General features: G+C 48.2%; 1 protein-coding gene across 4 annotated transcripts in view; it reads right to left on the bottom strand.

The window, feature by feature from the left end:
* Positions 1–23144, bottom strand: part of NGEF (neuronal guanine nucleotide exchange factor) — a 235068-nt gene that overhangs the window by 200821 nt on the left and 11103 nt on the right. For 2 of the 4 annotated variants that reach the window (XM_073674495.1, XM_073674492.1), the window contains exon 1: positions 21708–21930. The exons of 1 other annotated variant lie outside the window; for it this stretch is intronic. The gene's annotated coding sequence lies outside the window, so the exon portion shown is untranslated. Of the gene's footprint in view, positions 1–21707; positions 21932–23144 lie in introns of those variants that run through there. One more of the 4 variants, XM_073674493.1, reaches the window with a different exon arrangement.

The following is a 23144-nucleotide window of genomic DNA, read 5'->3' as shown; positions in this document are numbered from 1 at the left end:
TCATCTCTACTCATCGCACGTAATCTCCAGTCTTCATAAGATCTCCTTCTCCCCTCCACCTTTATATGTTCTCCTCACACAACCATCTCCAAGATTTTTAAAGAGCATCGCCCATCCTCTGGAACTCACTACCTCAACACATCAGACTGTCTTTCAAGACTGAAACCTTCAGGTGCAACCAGAAGACTCATATCTTCATGAAAGCCATACTCTGCCCTAACCTCTCTGCCTTCTCACCACCACCGGAGCTGTTCCATCCCTTCAACCAATTGTCTTCAACCAATACCTTGTAAATTGTAAGCCTGTGATGGTAAGATAATCTCTTCCTCTGTACCAGTCTATCACTGTTAGTTTTTTTTTTATTGAACTTGAATTTACTCTCTATATAATATGTATGTAGACCCTCTTCATATGTACAGCACATTGGAATTAATGGTGTTGTACAATTAATACTACTACTAATAGTAATTACACATGCATATACACAATGACATTTTTGTGATGCACTGATTCAGGTATTCAGAAGATTTTTTTAGTTCAGTCATTCATCCATTCATAGTTGATATTTAAAAAAAATGTATTTCAAACATGTGATTATTGTAATTGTCATTTTATAGGAAAAAAAATGACAGTTATTTTACCCCAAAAAGCAGATAAGGGTGGTTGTGTTTGTATTCTCTATTTTCCTTTGATTTGTGTGGTTATCCTTTGCCCCGCTTAGGACTCTGATATTAACCTCTATATATGATTTTGTTGCACGCAATGTGTGCTAATTTGGCATGTTATATGACAGGGGGTGTCATAATTTTGCTGTTTACAGTTAGTTACCATGTGACTTAGATTCTTTATTTTATTTACCAAGATGTCGCGTCTACAGCCAAATCTCTTTTTTCTGAATTTTGATTTTAACTTGTGTGAGATTTTATTGACTCAAGCATTAATGGCTCACTACAAAAGCTTCTGCCTGCTATGCTGCAGGTTGGGAGTTAGAATCCTTGGAAAGCCCACACTCCAAGAAAAGCAAAAAACTAACTATATATCAAGGGATCTATTGAGTACAAACAGATGTTGGGTTTGGGGGACTTCCCAATATCTTGAAGTGAAGGAGTAGAATGTACACCATGCAAAGAAATCACAGGGCACTCATGAGTATCCTGAGAAACATGCAGTGTGACTGGATCCCCATCCCCTAGGGGCCCCTGTGCAGGTGAACTGACTGCTGATACCTGGTGATGACCCTAGACTATCTTAACCCTTTGCTTTCCCGTTGATGCTGACTCCATCCTCCTGGTTCTGACCTCAGCTATCATCCTATGTCCCTACTTCTTGATTTTGTCTAGTACGTGCCCTCTTTGGATTTCACATGGCTTGTTGACTTTCTATGCCAGCTCGCTTCACCGGCTAGCAGCTATTCTGTGGATGCACCACATTGTAAGTCCTTATTATAAATCCAGATTCCTGTATAGAGGTTAAGGAGTGAAAGCTTGAATACAGTCTGTCCCTGGAAACCCTATTAAGAACTGCCAGGTTTCCACAAATAATTCACCCTTACACTCCAGGATCTAGTACAGTAGTATATCACAAATGTTGAAAATTTGAAGTTGAAAATCTTCAGCAATAACAGATATTAGTGCAAATCTTGTGACTGTACTGTTATTGACATGTATATTGGTGTCAAAAATGGTTTCCATGAAGCAACACATTAATTCATACTCAATCCAAGGAGTCACTGCCTTTGGGTGCAGTTATTCATGTGATTACCCTATCAACTTATCAGTGCAATGTTTAATCTGTCTGCAGAAGGCGTTATAATTCTAGATTGTCTGACTGTTCATTATTCATCACTGATCATCACTGTGGAAAACTTTCCTGCACTTTTCTTACACATCATACACAGGCACAAACATATCATACACAGTGACATACACATCATACACAGGCACAAACATATCATACACAGTGACATACATATCATACACAGGCACAAACATATCATACACAGTGACATACATATCATACACAGGCACAAACATATCATACACAGTGACATACATATCATACACAGGCACAAACATATCATACACAGTGACATACACATCATACACAGGCACAAACATATCATACACAGTGACATACACATCATACACAGGCACAAACATATCATACACAGTGACATACATATCATACACAGGCACAAACATATCATACACAGTGACATACACATCATACACAGGCACAAACATATCATACACAGTGACATACACATCATACACAGGCACAAACATATCATACACAGTGACATACATATCATACACAGTCACATACATATCATACACAGTGACATACACATCATACACAGGCACAAACATATCATACACAGTGACATACATATCATACACAGTCACATACATATCATACACAGTGACATACACATCATACACAGGCACAAACATATCATACACAGTGACATACATATCATACACAGTCACATACATATCATACACAGTGACATACATATCATACACAGTGACTTACATATCATACACAGGCACATACATATCATACACAGTGACATACATATCATACACAGTGACATACACATCATACACAGGCACAAACATATCATACACAGTGACATACATATCATACACAGTCACATACATATCATACACAGTGACATACATATCATACACAGTGACTTACATATCATACACAGGCACATACATATCATACACAGTGACATACATATCATACACAGTGACATACACATCATACACAGGCACAAACATATCATACACAGTGACATACACATCATACACAGGCACAAACATATCATACACAGTGACATACACATCATACACAGTCACATACATATCATACACAGGCACAAACATATCATACACAGTGACATACACATCATACACAGGCACATTCATTTCATACAGGGTCTCGTACACATTATACATGGACTTATCCATATCAGTCACACTCACATACACTCCATGCACAAGCACATACACACCATACATGGTCCCATGCACATCATACACAGTCACATCCATATGATAAATGGTCACATTCACATCATACACTGTCACATCCACATCCTACACAGTCACATACATATCATACACAGTGTAAGGCGGCGGTGTTCACAAGGTGCAGTAACTGAGGCAGTGACCCAAGCAAGTCCAACATAAACAGCTTTATTCAGCAACTCACGGGTAAACAGAAAAGTCCTCCGGTTCGCAGCCGGGTTAACACAAGTCCTTACACAACGGTTGCTGTGGGCAACGGCCGCGCCGGGCCGCTCAAAGCCTTACAGGTGCAGAGCCTTTCCAGGCGTGGGTTCAGCCACCCTCAATCCTGCTAAGCTTTCCTGCTATGCTTCTAGCAGGTTCCAACATAGAACAACACTAATCCTTAATGCAGGGTTTTAAAGGACCTGTGGCAAGAGCCACTGGAAAACCTGGGTTGGAGGGAGGAGGCCGCCCCACTGCCTTCCTATAGCCTCCTCCAAGAAATGAAGGCCCTGCTGGGTTTTACTTAATCTGCCTTAGCCAGATAGCCTGACCAGGTCAATGCTCACCTTCATTCCTGCATTGCAGCCGCAGGTGAGTTTGTGACTGCAATGCACTCCAATGGATTTAATAGGTCTCTGTACACATTCTGGGGGAGATATAACGTCCCTCGTATATGATCCCGGTCACTGCCTCACAACAGTCACATCCATATGATACACAGTCACATTCACATCATACACAGTCAAATCCACATCCTACACTGTCACATACATATCATACACAGTCACATACATATCATACACAGTCACATACATATCATACACAGTCATAAACATATCATACACAGTCACATACATATCATACACAGTCACATACATATCATACACAGTCACAAACATATCATACACAGTCACATACATATCATACACAGGCACATACACATCATACACAGGCACATACATATCATACACAGGCACAAATGTGGCACCCCAGGGGTCTGGTTTCCACAGTAACAAGCAATGTTATGTCTGAGAGCAGGTGGGAGGTCTCTTGGTCAGGAATCCTATGCATGCCACACCTCCTGCCCAGTCCTGGGAGGGGAAGGACTTCCCCTAGATAAACCTGGGGCTGAGGCAGGGTTAGGGAGTTGAGAGGGAGAGTTCAGCCAGGAGGGCTGACAGGGAGCTGTGGCTCCGGCTGGGCCCAGCTCCTGGGCCATGCCAGAAGTAGAGAAGAAGCAGAGGAAAGAAGCAAATATAGGAACAAAACAACAGGAGCTCTGTGGGAGCAGTGTTACAAGGAGTCAGGGGCTGGCAGCTGCAGAGCTCGCCCTGACTGAGAAGTGATCACCGGACCCGGAGTCCGAGGCTGTGGGGACTAACTCCTATCCAGCAGCAGAAACCGACCGGCAGGGGATTGCAGGTCCTCTGGCCCAGAAACCCGAAGGCCCCGAGTCACCGGCCATACGGGTGAGCACCACACGGTACACTCAGGGACGTGGGCTACTTATACCTGCCTCTAGCAAGGTAGCCAGAAGAGTATCGTTAGTTTGGGAGGCCTACAACTCCGCCTGGCCAGGGGAGATCCCATCTGCTCAAGGACTGACCAGGCCCCAATCGCTAGCCAGTACTCCGGGAGGGTCTATCTTTGTGACCAGTAAAGACCCTGAACTACACAGTACCGTCTCTGAGTGGTTCCTGCTACCCCCATCATCCACGTCGGCTGCCCTGAGGCCATACCCCTCCCGTTGGGAGTTATACTATCACGCTGCACAATCCTACCACCGGCCTCAGCGGTCTGCCCTGCAGCAGCAGCTCCTTAGCTGTACTCAACGGGTGGCGTAGTCGTCCAACATCTATCGCTAATACATCGCCGCTCAGTTTGACTCCCTGGGCACGGACCGGGTCACCGCCACGAGACTACAACCCTCAACAGATCCGGCTCCGGGTAAGCTCCCGCGTGCGCAACGCAGCGCGACACAGGCCCAGGGGCGCGTCAACTTTTGGCGTAGTCGGCAGGATCTCGTGCCCGCAACCACCGGGTACTGCGTGCCTGAAAAAGACTGTTCAAACTTACCAGTGGTGAAGATTCCCGCCATCCGGCGCCATCTTCCGCTTCCTTCCCGCCATCGGTGGAGTTTTCCCGCCATCCGGCGCCATCTTCAGCCTTCTTCCCGCCACACGTGGAGTTTTCCCGCCATTGGACGCCATCTTGAGGATGCCGCGCGGGAAGAAGAGGGGCGTGGACTCCGAAAGCGCGCGAGAACTGAAGCCCCGCCTCACGTCCGGACGTTGCGTAAGGGCCTGGAAGGAGCCCAGCAGACGCCGACGTCACAGGAGCGCGACGGAAGGTCCTCAACCCTGACGATCCACTGCGGAGCCGCGGCCTACGGAAGAGGATCATCGCAAGGTAGGCCACGGTCCACTAGGGGGGAGAAGGATGTCGGATACGGAGGAGAGCTTCACCGCTTCAACCCCCGCCAGCGCCACCGCTGTTGCGGTCATGCCTTTCACCATGCCCTATATCCCGGGGGCAGCCTGGCTACCCCAGTACTCAGGGGAGTCACATACCCTGCATGACTTTAGAGAAAAGCTGGATAGCCTCTTCCAGGTGTACCCCCTTACAGAGGAGCAAAAAGTGAGCATCCTGGTGGCCCAATTAACCGGGGCAGCCCAAAGGGAGGTAAAGTCCTGGCCACCTGGGGGGAGGACTGTCGCAGAGATACTAACCCAGCTAACCGAGGAGGAGCTGCAGTACTACCAATACGAGGAAAGCCAAGAGGACCCGGACGGGTCTGAGGACTACCCTCAGGAGGGAGCACAAAGAGGACATAGCTACTGAAGGGAAGTAGCGTGAATAAAGAGCTGTAAATAGTTACCCGTAAGGGTACAAGGACTGCTGCTAATTAAAATATGGTCCCCGTTGGGATTAGTGAATTGTTCCCCATGTGCCCCTATCTTAAACCAGGCTGAGGACTGTGAGCAGCCATTCCTTATCCCCACTGACCGAGGACTGAGAGCGGTCGTTCTTTCCCTCTACCTGGCCGAGGACTGAGAGCGGCCATATCCTGTAAATAATTATGTGTTTCTAGTTATTTATAGGAGTCCTTGGTGGATTTACCGGGAATCCTTGTACATGGTTGGAGCGTAACCTAGGAATGGACTAAAGACTGTTAAGGACTCGGGGCAGGACAGACCCCTACCTGGTTACGTCTCCCTGTTTTGGTGAAATGGACACCTTTGTTTTCTTCAAAGACTGCACCCGGTTGCGGACACGCCGTAACCATCTTCATGTGTTTTTCTTATTGTATTATTATTGTTTATACCTTGTTATGTTTTTCTAAAAATATGTTTAGTCCCGGAGTACTAAATTTCACTAGGGGGGAATGTGGCACCCCAGGGGTCTGGTTTCCACAGTAACGGCAATGTTATGTCTGAGAGCAGGTGGGAGGTCTCTTGGTCAGGAATCCTATGCATGCCACACCTCCTGCCCAGTCCTGGGAGGGGAAGGACTTCCCCTAGATAAACCTGGGGCTGAGGCAGGGTTAGGGAGTTGAGAGGGAGAGTTCAGCCAGGAGGGCTGACAGGGAGCTGTGGCTCCGGCTGGGCCCAGCTCCTGGGCCATGCCAGAAGTAGAGAAGAAGCAGAGGAAAGAAGCAAATATAGGAACAAAACAACAGGAGCTCTGTGGGAGCAGTGTTACAAGGAGTCAGGGGCTGGCAGCTGCAGAGCTCGCCCTGACTGAGAAGTGATCACCGGACCCGGAGTCCGAGGCTGTGGGGACTAACTCCTATCCAGCAGCAGAAACCAACCGGCAGGGGATTGCAGGTCCTCTGGCCCAGAAACCCGAAGGCCCCGAGTCACCGGCCATACGGGTGAGCACCACACGGTACACTCAGGGACGTGGGCTACTTATACCTGCCTCTAGCAAGGTAGCCAGAAGAGTATCGTTAGTTTGGGAGGCCTACAACTCCGCCTGGCCAGGGGAGATCCCATCTGCTCAAGGACTGACCAGGCCCCAATCGCTAGCCAGTACTCCGGGAGGGTCTATCTTTGTGACCAGTAAAGACCCTGAACTACACAGTACCGTCTCCGAGTGGTTCCTGCTACCCCCATCATCCACGTCGGCTGCCCTGAGGCCATACCCCTCCCGTTGGGGGTTATACTATCATGCTGCACAATCCTACCACCGGCCTCAGCGGTCTGCCCTGCAGCAGCAGCTCCTTAGCTGTACTCAACGGGTGGCGTAGTCGTCCAACATCTATCGCTAATACATCGCCGCTCAGTTTGACTCCCTGGGCACGGACCGGGTCACCGCCACGAGACTACAACCCTCAACAGATCCGGCTCCGGGTAAGCTCCCGCGTGCGCAACGCAGCGCGACACAGGCCCAGGGGCGCGTCACAAACATATCATACACAGGCACATACATATCATACACAGTCACAAACATATCATACTGTGGCACCCCAGGGGTCTGGTTACCACAGTAATAGCAATATTACGTCTGAGAGCAGGTGGGAGGTCTCCTGGTCAGGAACCCTAAGCATGCAACACTTCCTGCCCAGTCCTGGGAGGGGAAGAACTTCCCCGATATAAACTGGGGCTGAGGCGGGGTTAGAGGAGAAGAAGAGGAGTCCCAGACAGAGACACAGTCTGGTCTGGAGTGGAGCAGATACAGGGAGAGCAAGATCAGGAGCTCTGTGGGAGCAGTGATAAAAGGGGTCAGAGACTGGAAGCTGTAGAGCTCGTCCTGACTGAAGAGATCTCACCGGACACGGAGTCCGAGGCAGTGGGGACTGATCCATACCCAGCAGCAGAAACCGACCGGCAGGGGATTTCAGGTCCTCTGGCCAAGAAACCCGAAGGCACGGTCACACGCAAGGGACCAGCACCGCCGTTGTGGAGCGGAGGCTACCAGAAGGCCCCGAGTCACCGGCCATACGGGTGAGCACCACACGGTACACTCAGGGACGTGGGCTACTTTTACCCGCTTCTAGCAAGGTAGCCAGGGAGAGTACAATAAGTTGGGGAGGCCTACAACTCCGCCTGGCCGGGGGAGATCCTATCTGCTCACGGACTGACCAGGCCCCGATTGCTAGCCAGTACTCCCGGGAGGGTCTACCTTTGCCACCAGTAAAGACCCTGAACTACACCGCACCGTCTCTGAGTGGTTCCTAGTGCCTGCGTGCAATTCTGCTATCCCCATCATCCACGTCCGCTGCCCTGAGGCCATACCCCTCCCGTTGGGGGTTATACTATCCACGCTGCACACCCGTACCACCGGCCTCAGCGGTCTGCCCTGCAGCGGCGGCTTCATAGCCGCAATCAACGGGTGGTGTAGTCGAACAATATAACATCTTATTCTAAGTTCTGCCACTTGGTTTGACACCCTGGGCACGGACCGGGTCACCGCCACGAGGACTACTACCCCTATCAGATCCGGCTCCGGGTATTCCCCGCATGCGCAACGCTGCACAACAGAGGCCCAGGGGGCGCGTCAACTTTGGCGTAGTCGGCAGGATTCCATGCCCGTAACCACCGGGTACTGCGTGCCTGAAAAAGAGACTTTTATACTTACCTGTGGTGAAGTTTCCCGCCATCCGTGGAGTTTTCCCGCCATCCGACGCCATCTTCTGCCTTCTTCCCGCCATCTGTGGAGTTTTCCCGCCATTGGACGCCATCTTGAGGACGCCGCGCGGGAAGAAGAGGGGCGTGGACTCCGAAAGCGCGCGAGAACTGAAGCTCCGCCTCACGTCCGGACGTTGCGTAAGGTCCTGGAAGGAGCCCAGCAGACGCTGACGTCACAGGAGCACGACGGAAGGTCCTCAACCCTGACGATCCACTGCGGAGCCGCGGCCTACGGAAGAGGATCATCGCAAGGTAGGCCACGGTCCACTAGGGGGGAGGAGGATGTCGGATACAGAGGAGAGCTTCACTGCCACAGCCACCGCCAGCGCCACCGCTGCTGCGGTCATGCCTTTCACTATGCCCTATATCCCGGGGGCAGCCTGGCTACCCCAGTACTCAGGGGAGTCACATACCCTAAATGACTTCAGAGAAAGGCTGGATAGCCTCTTCCAGGTGTACCCCCTCACAGAGGAGCAAAAAGTGAGCATCCTGGTGGCTCAATTAACAGGGGCAGCCCAAAGGGAGGTAAAGTCCTGGCCACTCGGGAGGAGGAGGACTGTCGCAGAGATACTAGCCCGGCTGAAGGACACCTTTGATACCCGTACCTCAGCCGAGATCAAGCTTAGATTCTACGGGTGCAAGCAGCGAGCACATGAGAATATAAGGGACTATGCACTAAACCTACAAGAGGCCCTGAGAGCCATTAAGCAGGCCGACCCTGACGGCGTGGGAAACGAAGACAAGCTGTTGACTGAACAATTTATAGAGGGTCTACATTGCAATGCCCACCGAACCCAGTTGCGGGCAATGGCCTTACAGGACCCTCATCTGGACTTTGCACAGTTCAAGGACAGAGCCATCCGGGTGCTCCGAGAACCGGCACCAGGTGGCGCTGTGACCCACAGACGCCCTACTACCACTTACCACCAGGAGACGGCGCCCTTGTCGGCAGGGCCTGTGGGAGCTGATGCGCAGGCTTTAAACAATGACCCGGCTACAGACCTGCACCATCAGGTCCAAGAGCTAACTAAAAGCGTTGCTGCGCTAACCCGAACTGTGCAGTCTTTACAGGTTTCTACTCCAGGGAAGATCCAGCTGGCATCCGGACCGGAGGACATCCCGTGGCGCCGACCAAGGAGGACCCCACCGGCCAGAGGAAAACCCAGCGACCGATACAACGAGGACGGACAACCCATCTGCCGCCGCTGCAATCAACCCGGACATATGGCAAGGTACTGTCCTTTAAAACTGGCACAACCTGGGGTAGAGGGCCAACCCCTAGGAATAAGATCACCAGGCCCATCGAACTGGCGTGACAAATACGTGGCAGGACGTCCAGTCTTGCCTGTGGTACTGGATGGCATTCCTATGAGTGCCCTACTGGACACCGGGTCACAGGTCACCACCATCCCGTACGTGCTCTTCAAGCAGTACTGGAATGACTCGGATATAACCCGCTACCCTGACGACGACTTGAGTATCATCGCCAGCAATGGTCAGCCCGTGCCACAGATTGGATTTAAAGAGATGACCATTAAAATCGGTAAAGTCGAACTGGCAGCACAGGGACTGATCATTGTGGACATTGACAAGCGCGAGAGTCACCCAAAGATAACTCTAGGAACTAATGTGATTGAAAATTGTCTTGCAGAGGTGATTCTCATTTTACAGCAGGTTGCCAAGAACGCCAGTTCCGGCCAGCAGCGAGTGCTCCAAAAAGAGATCCGGGCACTGATGCGACGGCAACAGGTGGAACTCTCCGGTGGTGAGATTGGTAGCGTGAGAATGTGTGACCCTTTCCCTATTGCCATGCCCCCGAAAAGTGAAATGATGATTTGGTGCCGGGCAGCTATTGGTCTGAGAGGTAGAGATTACCAGGCAATGGTGGAACCAGTCTACTCAGACAGTAGGCCCACCATTTTGACAGCACGGGGGGTGGTCGATGTACGCCATGGGAGGGTGCCCGTTCGCATCATAAATATCGGGGAGAGAGAAGTACACCTGCCCCGGTATGCCACGCTAGCCAAATTGTTCACCATAAACCAGAATTCTGTACAGGCCGTGGAACCCTTGCCTCCATCTCAACCAGAGGAAGGTAACGGCTCTAAGCAACAAATGGAGGACTGGTGTCAGCAACTACATTTGGGTACTGACTCCACTCCCTCACACCAGAAACAGGGAGTCTATCGGGTGGTTCAAGAGTACGAGAGAGTGTTTAGTAAACACCCGTTAGACTTCGGGCGAGTAAAGGGGGTAGAACACCACATCCCCACGGGAGACCATCCTCCCATAAAGGAGAGATACCGACCCGTACCCCCTGCACACTACCAACACGCCAAGGGGATGCTTAGAGACATGAAGGAGGCTGGGGTAATCAGGGATAGCTGTAGCCCCTGGGCAGCTCCACTAGTCTTGGTTAAAAAAAAAGACAACACCATGAGAATGTGTGTAGACTACCGGAAAATCAACCGTATCACACACAAAGATGCGTACCCCTTACCAAGGATAGAGGAGTCTTTGGCTGCTTTAAAATCTGCTAACTTCTTCTCCACTTTGGATCTCACTAGCGGGTACTGGCAGGTTCCTGTAGCAGAGGCGGACCGGGAGAAGACCGCATTCACCACCCCGATGGGACTTAGCGAGTTTACCTGCATGCCGTTCGGACTCTGCAACGCACCAGGAACCTTCCAACGATTGATGGAATGCTGTCTGGGACACCGGAACTTTGAGACGGTCCTGCTGTACCTGGACGATGTTATAGTTTATTCCAAAACCTACGAGGACCACCTGAAACACCTGGCGGAAGTGTTTGAAGCCCTGGCAAACTACGGTCTGAAGGTGAAACCGTCGAAGTGTCACCTGCTAAAACCAAAAGTGCAGTACCTGGGACACGTGGTGAGTGCTGACGGAGTGGCTCCCGACCCTGATAAGATCACCGCGATTAAGGAATGGCCAAGACCCTCCAGCGTAAGGGAAGTACGGCAGTTCCTCGGGTTGGTAGGCTACTACCGAAGATTCATTCCCGGTTTCACCAAAAAGGCAGCTCCTATGCAGGACCTCCTGATAGGCCAGTCCAGGAAGGCCAAGAACCAGAAGCCGCCCTTCAGATGGGAGAAGCTGGAAGAAGAGTCCTTCCGCCAGCTGAAGATGGCCCTCACGGGGGATGAAATCCTGGCATACCCTGATTACAGCCAGCCCTTTATCCTCTACACCGACGCAAGTAACATCGGGCTAGGAGCCGTACTGTCCCAGATCCAGCAGGGGAGAGAACGGGTAATTGCTTACGCCAGCCGAAAACTGCGACCCACCGAAAGAAACCCTGAGAATTACAGCTCATTCAAGCTAGAGTTCCTGGCAGTGGTGTGGGCAGTCACCGAACGCTTTAAGCACTACCTCGCCTCTTCCCGGTTCACCGTGTACACGAATAACAACCCGTTGACACACCTGGACACTGCAAGACTCGGTGCCCTGGAGCAGAGATGGATGGCCCGCCTGTCCAACTATGAATTCACGATCAAATACCGGGCAGGACGCTCCAATACCAACGCGGATGCCTTGTCCAGAATGCCAAACCTACCGGACGTAGGGGAAGATCCAGAGGAACTGGAAGAAGTTGAACTCCCCGCGTTCCACCGTCATGGGACTACCCAGTATTCCCACCTTGTAAGTGGTAAGCAATCCGCTACGTTCAACCCCTTACCTCATTACAACTGGGCGGAAACGCAAGACAGTGACCCCGCCGTCCGACTGGTGAAGGAGATGCTGACTCAGCCAGATGCTCGTCTTGACCCAGACGCTCCGGAGGAAACCAAGAAACTGTGGGCTGAGAAGAGTCGACTGTTCCTTTACAAGGGGAAGTTGTGCCGTAGAATGGTTAACTCCCGGACGCATGAACTGATCTGGCAAGTAGTGGTGCCAAGAAGAGACGCGACTATGGTACTGGAGGCATACCACGACGGAGCTGGGCACTTCGGATGGAAGAAGCTGGAGTTCCTGCTGCGCGGGCGGTTCCACTGGGTAGGCATGAGAGGAACCATCGAGAGGTGGTGCAGAGACTGTGGCCCATGCAACCTAAGAAGGAAGGACCGTGCCAGTCAGAAGACTCCCCTGCAGTCCATCATCACCAGGCAGCCGTTGGAACTGGTAGCCTTGGATCATGTAAAACTGACCCCCAGCAGAAGTGGCTACGTCTATGCGTTAACCATCGTGGATCACTACTCCCGGTTCTTGGTTGTAGTCCCCGTCAAGGACTTAACGGCTCAAACAGCAGCTAGAGCCTTTCAGCAGCACTTCTGCCGTCCACACGGATACCCAGAGCAGGTGCTGACGGACCAGGGACCTGCCTTTGAAGTGGAAGTCTTCCAGGAGTTCTGCACTCTGTATGGCTGCCGGAAGATAAGAACAACACCCTATCATCCGCAAACCAATGGACTCTGCGAGAAGATGAACCAGGTGGTGATAGACCTTCTGAAAACGTTGCCCCTGGAAGAACGCAGTCTGTGGCCTGAGAAACTGCCTGATCTGGTGGACCTATACAACCACATCCCTGTAGGTTCTACCAACTGTACCCCGGCTTACCTAATGAGAGCAAGACCTGGTAAGCTGCCTGTTGATCTGGATATGGGAGTCCTGACACCCGAGGACACTTCACCAGAAGCAGACTGGGACACAGAGAGGCAGCAGCAGTACCGGAAAGTACAGGAGAGCGTTGAGCGAAGTCTCTGTCAAGCAAGAGAAAGACAGGAGAAGACTTACAACCAGTATGCTCCCGCTGTTCCCCTGTTACCTGGAGAGCAGGTCTTGAAAAGGAAGAGACGGCTCCACAAGTTGGACGACCAGTGGGAGAAGGACCCGTACACCGTACTGCCATCAAGCCATGAAAACCCAAAAATCTGCACAATCAGTAAGGATGGAGGAGAAACCACAGCCATTGTCTCCCGAGATCACCTGAAGAAGTGTCCCGAGCAGCTACGAAACCCTGAAGAAGATCAAGAAAACCCTCGACCCGCAGAGGAAAGGGAAGAAATGGTCAGTACTGTACTCGGAGACTTCCCTCGGTCTTGGACACAAGTAAATGGCGCTGTTGTGGTACCCGTCCTCACCTTCCTCCAGCCAGCATCCCAAGTGCCTACGGAAAAACAGGTAGAGCTGGAAGAGCAGCCGGTCCAGGAGGCAGAAGACCCCACACAAGCAGACCAGGAGAATCGACCCTCTGCTTATAGTGAGCCTGCCGTGCCCCTAGTGAGCCAAAGAACCCGTAGACAGCTGCCCAGCTTACCTTTGACAGCTCCTACACCCTGTAGCTTAGGACCGGTCAGTAAGCTCCGTAGGTCTACTAGGGCCACTAGAGGCCAGTTGCCAGTACGTTGGAGGATCTAAAGTGTTCAGACTGTTTTATTGGTATTTACCTGTTTACTGTTGCTTGTAAATAATTATGTTTTTTCAGTTATTTTATAGGTGTCTTTTGTGGATTAACCGGAATTCTTTGTATATATGTTTGGAGCGTAACCCAGGAATGGACTAAGACTGCTAAAGACTCGGGGTAGGACAGACCCCCACCTGGTTACGGCTCCCTGTTCTTTGGTGAAATGGACACCCTTATTGCTTCAAAAACTGCACCCGGTTGCGGACACGCTGTGACCGCCCTAACGTGTTTTCCCTTATTGTATTGTTCCTGTTTATACCCTGTTATGTTTTCAAAAAATATGTTTAGTCCCGGAGTACTAAATTTTACTAGGGGGGAATGTGGCACCCCAGGGGTCTGGTTACCACAGTAATAGCAATATTACGTCTGAGAGCAGGTGGGAGGTCTCCTGGTCAGGAACCCTAAGCATGCAACACTTCCTGCCCAGTCCTGGGAGGGGAAGAACTTCCCCGATATAAACTGGGGCTGAGGCGGGGTTAGAGGAGAAGAAGAGGAGTCCCAGACAGAGACACAGTCTGGTCTGGAGTGGAGCAGATACAGGGAGAGCAAGATCAGGAGCTCTGTGGGAGCAGTGATAAAAGGGGTCAGAGACTGGAAGCTGTAGAGCTCGTCCTGACTGAAGAGATCTCACCGGACACGGAGTCCGAGGCAGTGGGGACTGATCCATACCCAGCAGCAGAAACCGACCGGCAGGGGATTTCAGGTCCTCTGGCCAAGAAACCCGAAGGCACGGTCACACGCAAGGGACCAGCACCGCCGTTGTGGAGCGGAGGCTACCAGAAGGCCCCGAGTCACCGGCCATACGGGTGAGCACCACACGGTACACTCAGGGACGTGGGCTACTTTTACCCGCTTCTAGCAAGGTAGCCAGGGAGAGTACAATAAGTTGGGGAGGCCTACAACTCCGCCTGGCCGGGGGAGATCCTATCTGCTCACGGACTGACCAGGCCCCGATCGCTAGCCAGTACTCCCGGGAGGGTCTACCTTTGCCACCAGTAAAGACCCTGAACTACACCGCACCGTCTCTGAGTGGTTCCTAGTGCCTGCGTGCAATTCTGCTATCCCCATCATCCACGTCCGCTGCCCTGAGGCCATACCCCTCCCGTTGGGGGTTATACTATCCACGCTGCACACCCGTACCACCGGCCTCAGCGGTCTGCCCTGCAGCGGTGGCTTCATAGCCGCAATCAACGGGTGGTGTAGTCGAACAATATAACATCTTATTCTAAGTTCTGCCACTTGGTTTGACACCCTGGGCACGGACCGGGTCACCGCCACGAGGACTACTACCCCTATCAGATCCGGCTCCGGGTATTCCCCGCATGCGCAACGCTGCACAACAGAGGCCCAGGGGGCGCGTCAATACACAGGCACATACACATCATACACAGTCACAAACATATCATACACAGTCACATACATATCATACACAGACACATACATATCATACACAGGCACATACATATCATACACAGGCACATACATATCATACACAGTCACAAGCATATCATACACAGTCACATACATATCATACACAGTCACATACATATCAAACACAGGCACATACATATCATACACAGGCACAAACATATCATACACAGTCATACACTTTCACATCCATATAATTCACATCATATCCACATCATACATTGTCACATAAATAATAAACAGTCACATCCACATCATACACAGTCTTACATGGTCACAACCACATTTTACACTGTCACATCTACATTATACACAGTCATACACGGTCACTGTCACATCCACATCATACACTGTCATACACGGTCGCATCCACATTATACCCAGTCATACACGGTCACATCCACATCATACACAGTCACTGTCACATCCACATTATACACAGTCACTGTCACATCCACATCATACACTGTCATACACGGTCGCATCCACATTATACCCAGTCATACACGGTCACATCCACATCATACACAGTCACTGTCACATCCACATTATACACAGTCACTGTCACATCCACATCATACACTGTCATACACGGTCGCATCCACATTATACCCAGTCATACACGGTCACATCCACATCATACACAGTCACTGTCACATCCACATCATACACAGTCACTGTCACATCCACATCATACACAGTCACTGTCACATCCACATCATACACTGTCATACACGGTCGCATCCACATTATACCCAGTCATACACGGTCACATCCACATCATACACAGTCACTGTCACATCCACATTATACACAGTCACTGTCACATCCACATCATACACTGTCATACACGGTCGCATCCACATTATACCCAGTCATACACGGTCACATCCACATCATACACAGTCACTGTCACATCCACATCATACACAGTCACTGTCACATCCACATCATACACAGTCACTGTCACATCCACATCATACACAGTCACTGTCACATCCACATTATACACAGTCACTGTCACATCCACATTATACACAGTCTTACACGGACGGTTACATTCATGTGTAACACTCCAGTGACAAATGCCAGGATCAAAAAGAAACCACGCTGCTTTCAGCTAACTGACTGCAATCACTGTGACTAAAGGGATTTCACGAGCCCGATCCGTTTCTCTGTTTCATAACTCTAAGCAGAGTCTCTCTACTTTCTCTTTGCTTTTTTTAAAGCTGATTTCTTTTAAGTATTACCAGCTACTATTCACAGATTATATTCTGTCAGCAGTCAGCCTGTGTGACCAAAGTATAGATACACATACAGGCTGCATTTCATCCTGTCCTGTAAGGTTATTCTGTAATTCTATTTTATTTTATTGGTACCACAGTTTTTATAAAGTGCTTTAAATAGGTGCAAGCTGGGTATATAGTCTTTGAATTGGGAGGGGTGCTTTGATGTAATTTATTTCAGTATGGGGTACTTAGTTTAGAATTATTGAGAAAAAACTGCAATGAATCATGCCGCGATATTTTTACTCAAAGGTTCCATATAAATTAATTAAAAAAACCTTTGCTTCCATATAAAATAGGGGGTACAGCATATGCCCATTACGGAGCCATACAACATGTTTAGATGGTATCACCACGTGCATGAAGCCTTAAGGGTTTTATCAAGAATTGAATGTTTTCAATAGGACAAAGGATAGCTTACTGTTCACTGGGGATAACTGATGGGATCGCACTTAGATCCCCAAAAATTGGGCTTTTCTCCATACAGTGGAGGTCGAGCAGGAGAATCTCTGCATCATGCATTCTCTAAGAAACAACTGAAAGTAACCAGACACTGTACTCGGCTTTAATGGTGTAACTTGTGTTTAAAATATGGAGAGAAATTCCAAAGATTTTCATAGCATGGGCAATTTTTAGAGAGATGGAGATCACGTGTATCCTAAAGTCAGTATATAAGGCAAAAGCAATAATACTGTAGCCACTTCCTTGATGGATATTGCACTGCACACAAGGACTTTGGTGCCTTGCACAAACAGCACGGCGGATTATACCTGGGCTGACTTTATGGCATGTCAATGTACGCCGCTCTGCTCCAACTGTACTAGGACACAGCAACCCTGCAAAATAATTGCACTCACCCAACTACATGCTCTAAAGGCTGACTGTGTTACAAGTTATTTGATTACTAACTAATGTAATTAGAAATGTAATATTAGAGTATTAATGGCACATGTAATTGTTATCATTACACCATTATACATGGAATCCAAATGTGATCTGCAGCCTGAACATTTCCAGATTACACTACTTAGTAAATGTTTGAGAAAAGAACAGTGGAAAACATTGCTACATCTCAAGCAGTCCTCACCTCGATGATACAGCGTAGCCACCCAAATTAAATATGTCTAGGTCCATTCAGAACACAGACATAGTGGTGCGAGCGTCGGACCATGTGACTGCAGGAGTGCACGCTAACAAGAATGAGTCATTCGCCGTCTTATAAATAGACCCATGAAAGTAAAACCGGGGAGAGTCAGGCCCTAACTTAAATACCTAGCCATAAGCTAATCTTATACGCAGACACATTCCCATACCTGGAGCAGGTTTACCTACCGCCAGGATAAGTGATAACCTGCAACTCTCACCCACCTCAAGAACGAGGGTCTGCAGTACTGAGTGACGGTCAAGCACGCATAGCATCCCATTTATTGTCTAAGGGACTATCTAATATACAGGGTCGGCCATTGATATGGATACACCTACATTAAATGGGAATGGTTGGTGATATCAACTTCCCTTTTGTGGCACATTAGTATATGGGAGGGGGAAAACTTTTCCAGATGGGTGGTGACCATGGCGGTCATTTTGAAGTCGGCCATTTTGGATCCAACTTTATTTTTTTCAATGGGAAGAGGGTCATGTGACATCAAACTTGTTGAGAATTTCAAACAATGGTGTGCTTGGTTTTAACGTAACTTTATTCTTTCATGAGTTTTTTACAAGTTTATGACCACTTATAAAATGTGTTCAAAGTGCTGCCCATTGTGTTGGATTGTCAATGCAACCCTCTTCTCCCACTCTTGACACACTGATAGCAACACTGCAGAAGAAATGCTAGCACAGGCTTCCAGTATCCGTTGTTTCAGATGCTGCACATCTCGTATCTTCACAGACAATTGCCTTCAGATGACCCCAAAGATAAAAGTCTAGGGGGTCATTTCGGGAGACCTTGGTGGTCATTCAACTGGCCCACGATGACCAATCCACTTTCCAGGTAACTGTTCATGTAGGAATGCTCGGACCTGACACCCATAATGTGGTGGTGCTCCATCTTGTTGGAAAAACTCAGGGAACATGCCATCTTCAGTGCATAAAGAGGGCAACACATCATCATGTAGCAATTTCAGATATCCAGTGGCATTGAGGCTTCCATTGATGAAGAATGGCCCCCACTATCTTTGTACCCCAAAAAAACACACCATACCATCAAGATACGAGATGTGCAGCATCTGAAACAACGGATACTGGAAGCCTGTGCTAGCATTTCTTCTGCGGTGTTGCTATCAGTGAGTCAAGAGTGGGAGAAGAAGGTTGAAGTGACAATCCAACACAATGGGCAGCACTTTGAACACATTTTATAAGTGGTCATAAACTTGTAAAAAACTCATGAAAGAATAAAGTTACATTAAAATCAATTTCTTATGAAATTCTCAATAAGTTTGATGTGTCACATGACCCTCTTCCCATTGAAAACAATAAAGTTGGATCCAAAATGTCCGACTTCAAAATGGCCACCATGGTCACCACCCATCTGGAAAAGTTTTCCCCCTCCCATATACTAATGTGTCACAAACAGGAAGTTGATATCACCAACCATTCCAATTTAATTTAGGTGTATCCATATAAATGACCCACCCTGTATATCTGATCAACCTTCTTAAGCCATCTACAGTATATGGGCATGAACGTCATAGAAAATAGAATAAAATGACACCTTGAACTCTGTGATCCGATGTCTTATTCTAGAGAAATCCATGTTTTTCTTAATATGTAAATGAGCTGTTAAGATCTATGAGCTGGACACAGATCTCCCCAAAAATGTGCCTCCAGAGATTATTGTAAATGAAAGGGACATTACCAGTGTGAGACATGTAGATCCAGAAAGTAGACTGTCAGTCATTACATGTCTCACACTATTAATGCCCCCTTTCATTTAAAATAAGCTGTGGATGAAGATTCTCTGGGAGATCTATGTCCGGCCCATAGATCTTAACAGCTCATTTATCATAGAATCATAGAATCATAGATTCTATGATTCTATGAGCTCATTTACATAAAAGATAAACATAGATTTCTTTGGAATAAGACATCGGATCGCAGATATCAAGGTATCATTTTATTCAGCTTCCTATAAGTTTCATGCCTATATAGATGGTTGAGGAGGGTTGATCCTACTGACACAATCCCTTTAATTGCGTTCTCCTCATCAGGTGAGACCCCAGAAATAAAAAATCTGTGGGAATATCGCATTAAAAGCAATATGATTTATTTTGCCCGCGTGAACATAATAGCTACAGTATCATATAAGACATTACTCATCACTCCTTTCTTAAAAAGGGATAGTACAGAAAAGTGACCATTAGGGCAATGACCTTTTCCATGTCATCTTGCAGTCTTGGTCGCGTTATAAGAGGTTTCTCACCATCTTTCAATGACTGTTTCACTATAGAATCCAGTCAGAGCCATTAACTATTTGCATTCTATCATCAGTATCAGTCATAGGCTAGAAACTCCATAGTTGCATCTAGTTCTATTATCCCAGTGCCCAGTCATAGTAAGCAGCGTCTACTAACAGTTCTTATATATTATCAAATTCAACCACAATATCCACTTGTATTAGGAGCCCACTGTGGTACTCAAAATTTACTTTACTAAAACCCACGATATAATAGTACCTAGATATATTATCAAAGCCCACCGTGCTACTCAGTTATTATTATATTAATCACAATATTCAGTTATATTATGGCCCCACTACAGTACTTAATATATATGGTACTTTACAAAAACCCACAATATTACAATATCAAGTAAGATTATGGAAACCCAAAACATTACCCAGTTATTATTAGATTGACACAAAGGTACTCAGTTACACTGTAATGCTAAACCCAAGTTTATCATGAATCCGTGCGACAGTACCAAACAATATGGCAGTAAGAAAACTTCCATCACAACAGTTCAATTATAAAGTCCTAATGCAGTGTGCAGGTATGCCATGGAACATCACCCATCTCATTACCAACATAAATAACAAGATCCCATCGGAGTATTCAGGGACAATATGAAAATGTTAAAGGGGTACTCTGAATTTTGGAAGTTGTCCCCTATGTTATACCCTATGGAAAGAATAGGAAATATCTCATGATCACTGGTCGTCAGACTGCTGAGAACACCATCGATCACAACAACCGTGCCCATGAGAATACAGTGGTGGTCAATCATGCGCATAGAGCGGTGGTCGATCATGCGCACTGCCGCTCCATTCATTCTTAATGGGACCGCCGCAGATAGCTGATCGCGGAGCTCGGCTGATCTTTGGTAGTGCCCATGATTGACCACAGCTACAATCACACTCTCCAGAGCACTGTTTACCAGGATAGGTGGTCGGACCCTCCGTATTTAGGATGTTATTCTCTATCCGATGGACAGGCTACGACTTCTAAACTTGAGAACACCCTTTAAGCACTGCACAGTCATAGCTAGGCTTTCCTTTACCTACAGTGAAGACTCAGATTACTGCCATAGCCCTATCTCTAAACAACCTGGCTGACGCAGAGTGATTTGTAGGTGTCCACCAGGGTACCCTTAACCCCCATACGCTTTGCTGTTCTACCTTGTCTGATTGTAGCCAAGCATTATAGATCACAACAGTACCCAATCACAGTGGGACCCCTAAGACTATCCATTACAGGGGGTACAACCACCATTGACACCATCATAGTGTCGCCATTGTGTTTTTAACAGTTTCAGTACCTGTATAGCATGATCAAAGTGCTGGAGGGAGCAGAGTATTGTCAGCTGCCAGAGGAGTGACTAGTATCTACCTGTATCTGGGTGGCAGTCAGACATTTGAGGTCCTAGATCAGCAGGATTGTATCTGCAAAATGTAACTACAATGATCAGCCCCCCCTACCTTGTCCAGTGTCTGGGGGCCAGCAGCTGGGACTGGCTTGTCTCTCCTGTGCTCCTGGGCTTTGTATGATGAGATTCCGCTCTCCTGCAGTACAAAAGGTCTACAGGTATCTCGTGTGCACTCGCTGTGTACAGGGAAATGCTAAATTAAAGAGACAGTGTGACTGGCTAAAGGTGACATTAGAAGCAAACCGCTCCCTGCAATATACGAAATATAATGTCACATTCTTTTGTGCTATTTGCACAGCCACTCCCAGCGCTCGTAGTAAGGAATGTCACAAAGCACTAACAATATGCAGATATACACAGTCACCAAAACAAATACACATCCAACCAAACACTATAGACGGCGTAATACAACATGTACATGGAATTCACTGCACCTGCGTATACAAAGAAGGAGATATGGAATGGAATAATGTTTACAGGATATTTAACTAGGCTATGTTCACACGTTGCGTTTTTGATGCGTTTTTTTTTTTTCCCCGCAGGCAAAACCTGCTCTCTTGGCAGAAAAGAAGCTGCTTCAGAAAAGCAGGTTTTCTTGAGTTTTTTTTACTGCATTTTTGATGTTTTTTTTTTTTTTTTTTACTGCGTTGTTGTCACTGTACATTTGTCTCTTGTGCATGCTGATAAAGTTTGGTGCAAAAAAAAAAAATAACCTGATTCAACTTCATCAGGTTTTGCACCAAAAATGCAGCATAACCTGATACCTGCGCTTTTTCTCCACTACGCATTGCTCTCAATGGGTGAAAAACGCTGCGAAAACGCTGAAAGAAGTAGCATGCTGCATTTTGCAAAAACCAAGGTATTTGACAAAATACTTAGGACAAAAAAAAACAAGGTGTTTGCATGAGATTTCTGAAATCGCATAGACTTTGCTGGTACTGTAAAACGCAGCTGAAAATTTGCATAATAAAACGCTGCAAAAACGTAACGTGTGAGTGTGGCGCCCTGCTGCGCATTGGTGCCACAGATCCTAGAGGGGTGCATGGACGGATTCCTCCACAAGAGGCCCTCATAGCATTCACACACCTCCACCTTCCACCTCAGACCACCAGAGGGAGCCCGTTAGGGATATAAATAGGGAAGGTGGAGCTAGGCAGTCAGTCAGTCTGGAGTCTAAGTCTGAGTGAAGTCTGTTAGAAAGTCAGTCCAGCCCGGACTCATTGAGCTCAGGTTAGTGAGCCTAAGGCGTGCCGACGCCGTAAGAGCGGTGAAGAGTAGCGAGGCCTACTGCCAGTGTGTAGCCTAGTGAGGGCCCCGAGCGCGGCCGAAGGCAAGTGGAGTAAGCGAGCTACATAGGGGGCAGAGGAGCTTAGCCAGCTCACCCCAAGACCATATACCGGACACCGGGTCCGTGTCTGCAAGGATCTCTAGGACCAGCAGAAACAACCGGAACCCCTGGCGAACTACATGTCCCAGGAACACCAGAAGC

Source organism: Phyllobates terribilis, unplaced genomic scaffold, assembly GCF_046119375.1.
Source record: "Phyllobates terribilis strain yellow unplaced genomic scaffold, ASM4611937v1 Scaffold_3__8_contigs__length_932513732, whole genome shotgun sequence".
In the NCBI taxonomy this organism is placed as follows: domain Eukaryota; kingdom Metazoa; phylum Chordata; class Amphibia; order Anura; family Dendrobatidae; genus Phyllobates; species Phyllobates terribilis.
This window is presented reverse-complemented; position numbering and strand designations above follow the sequence as displayed.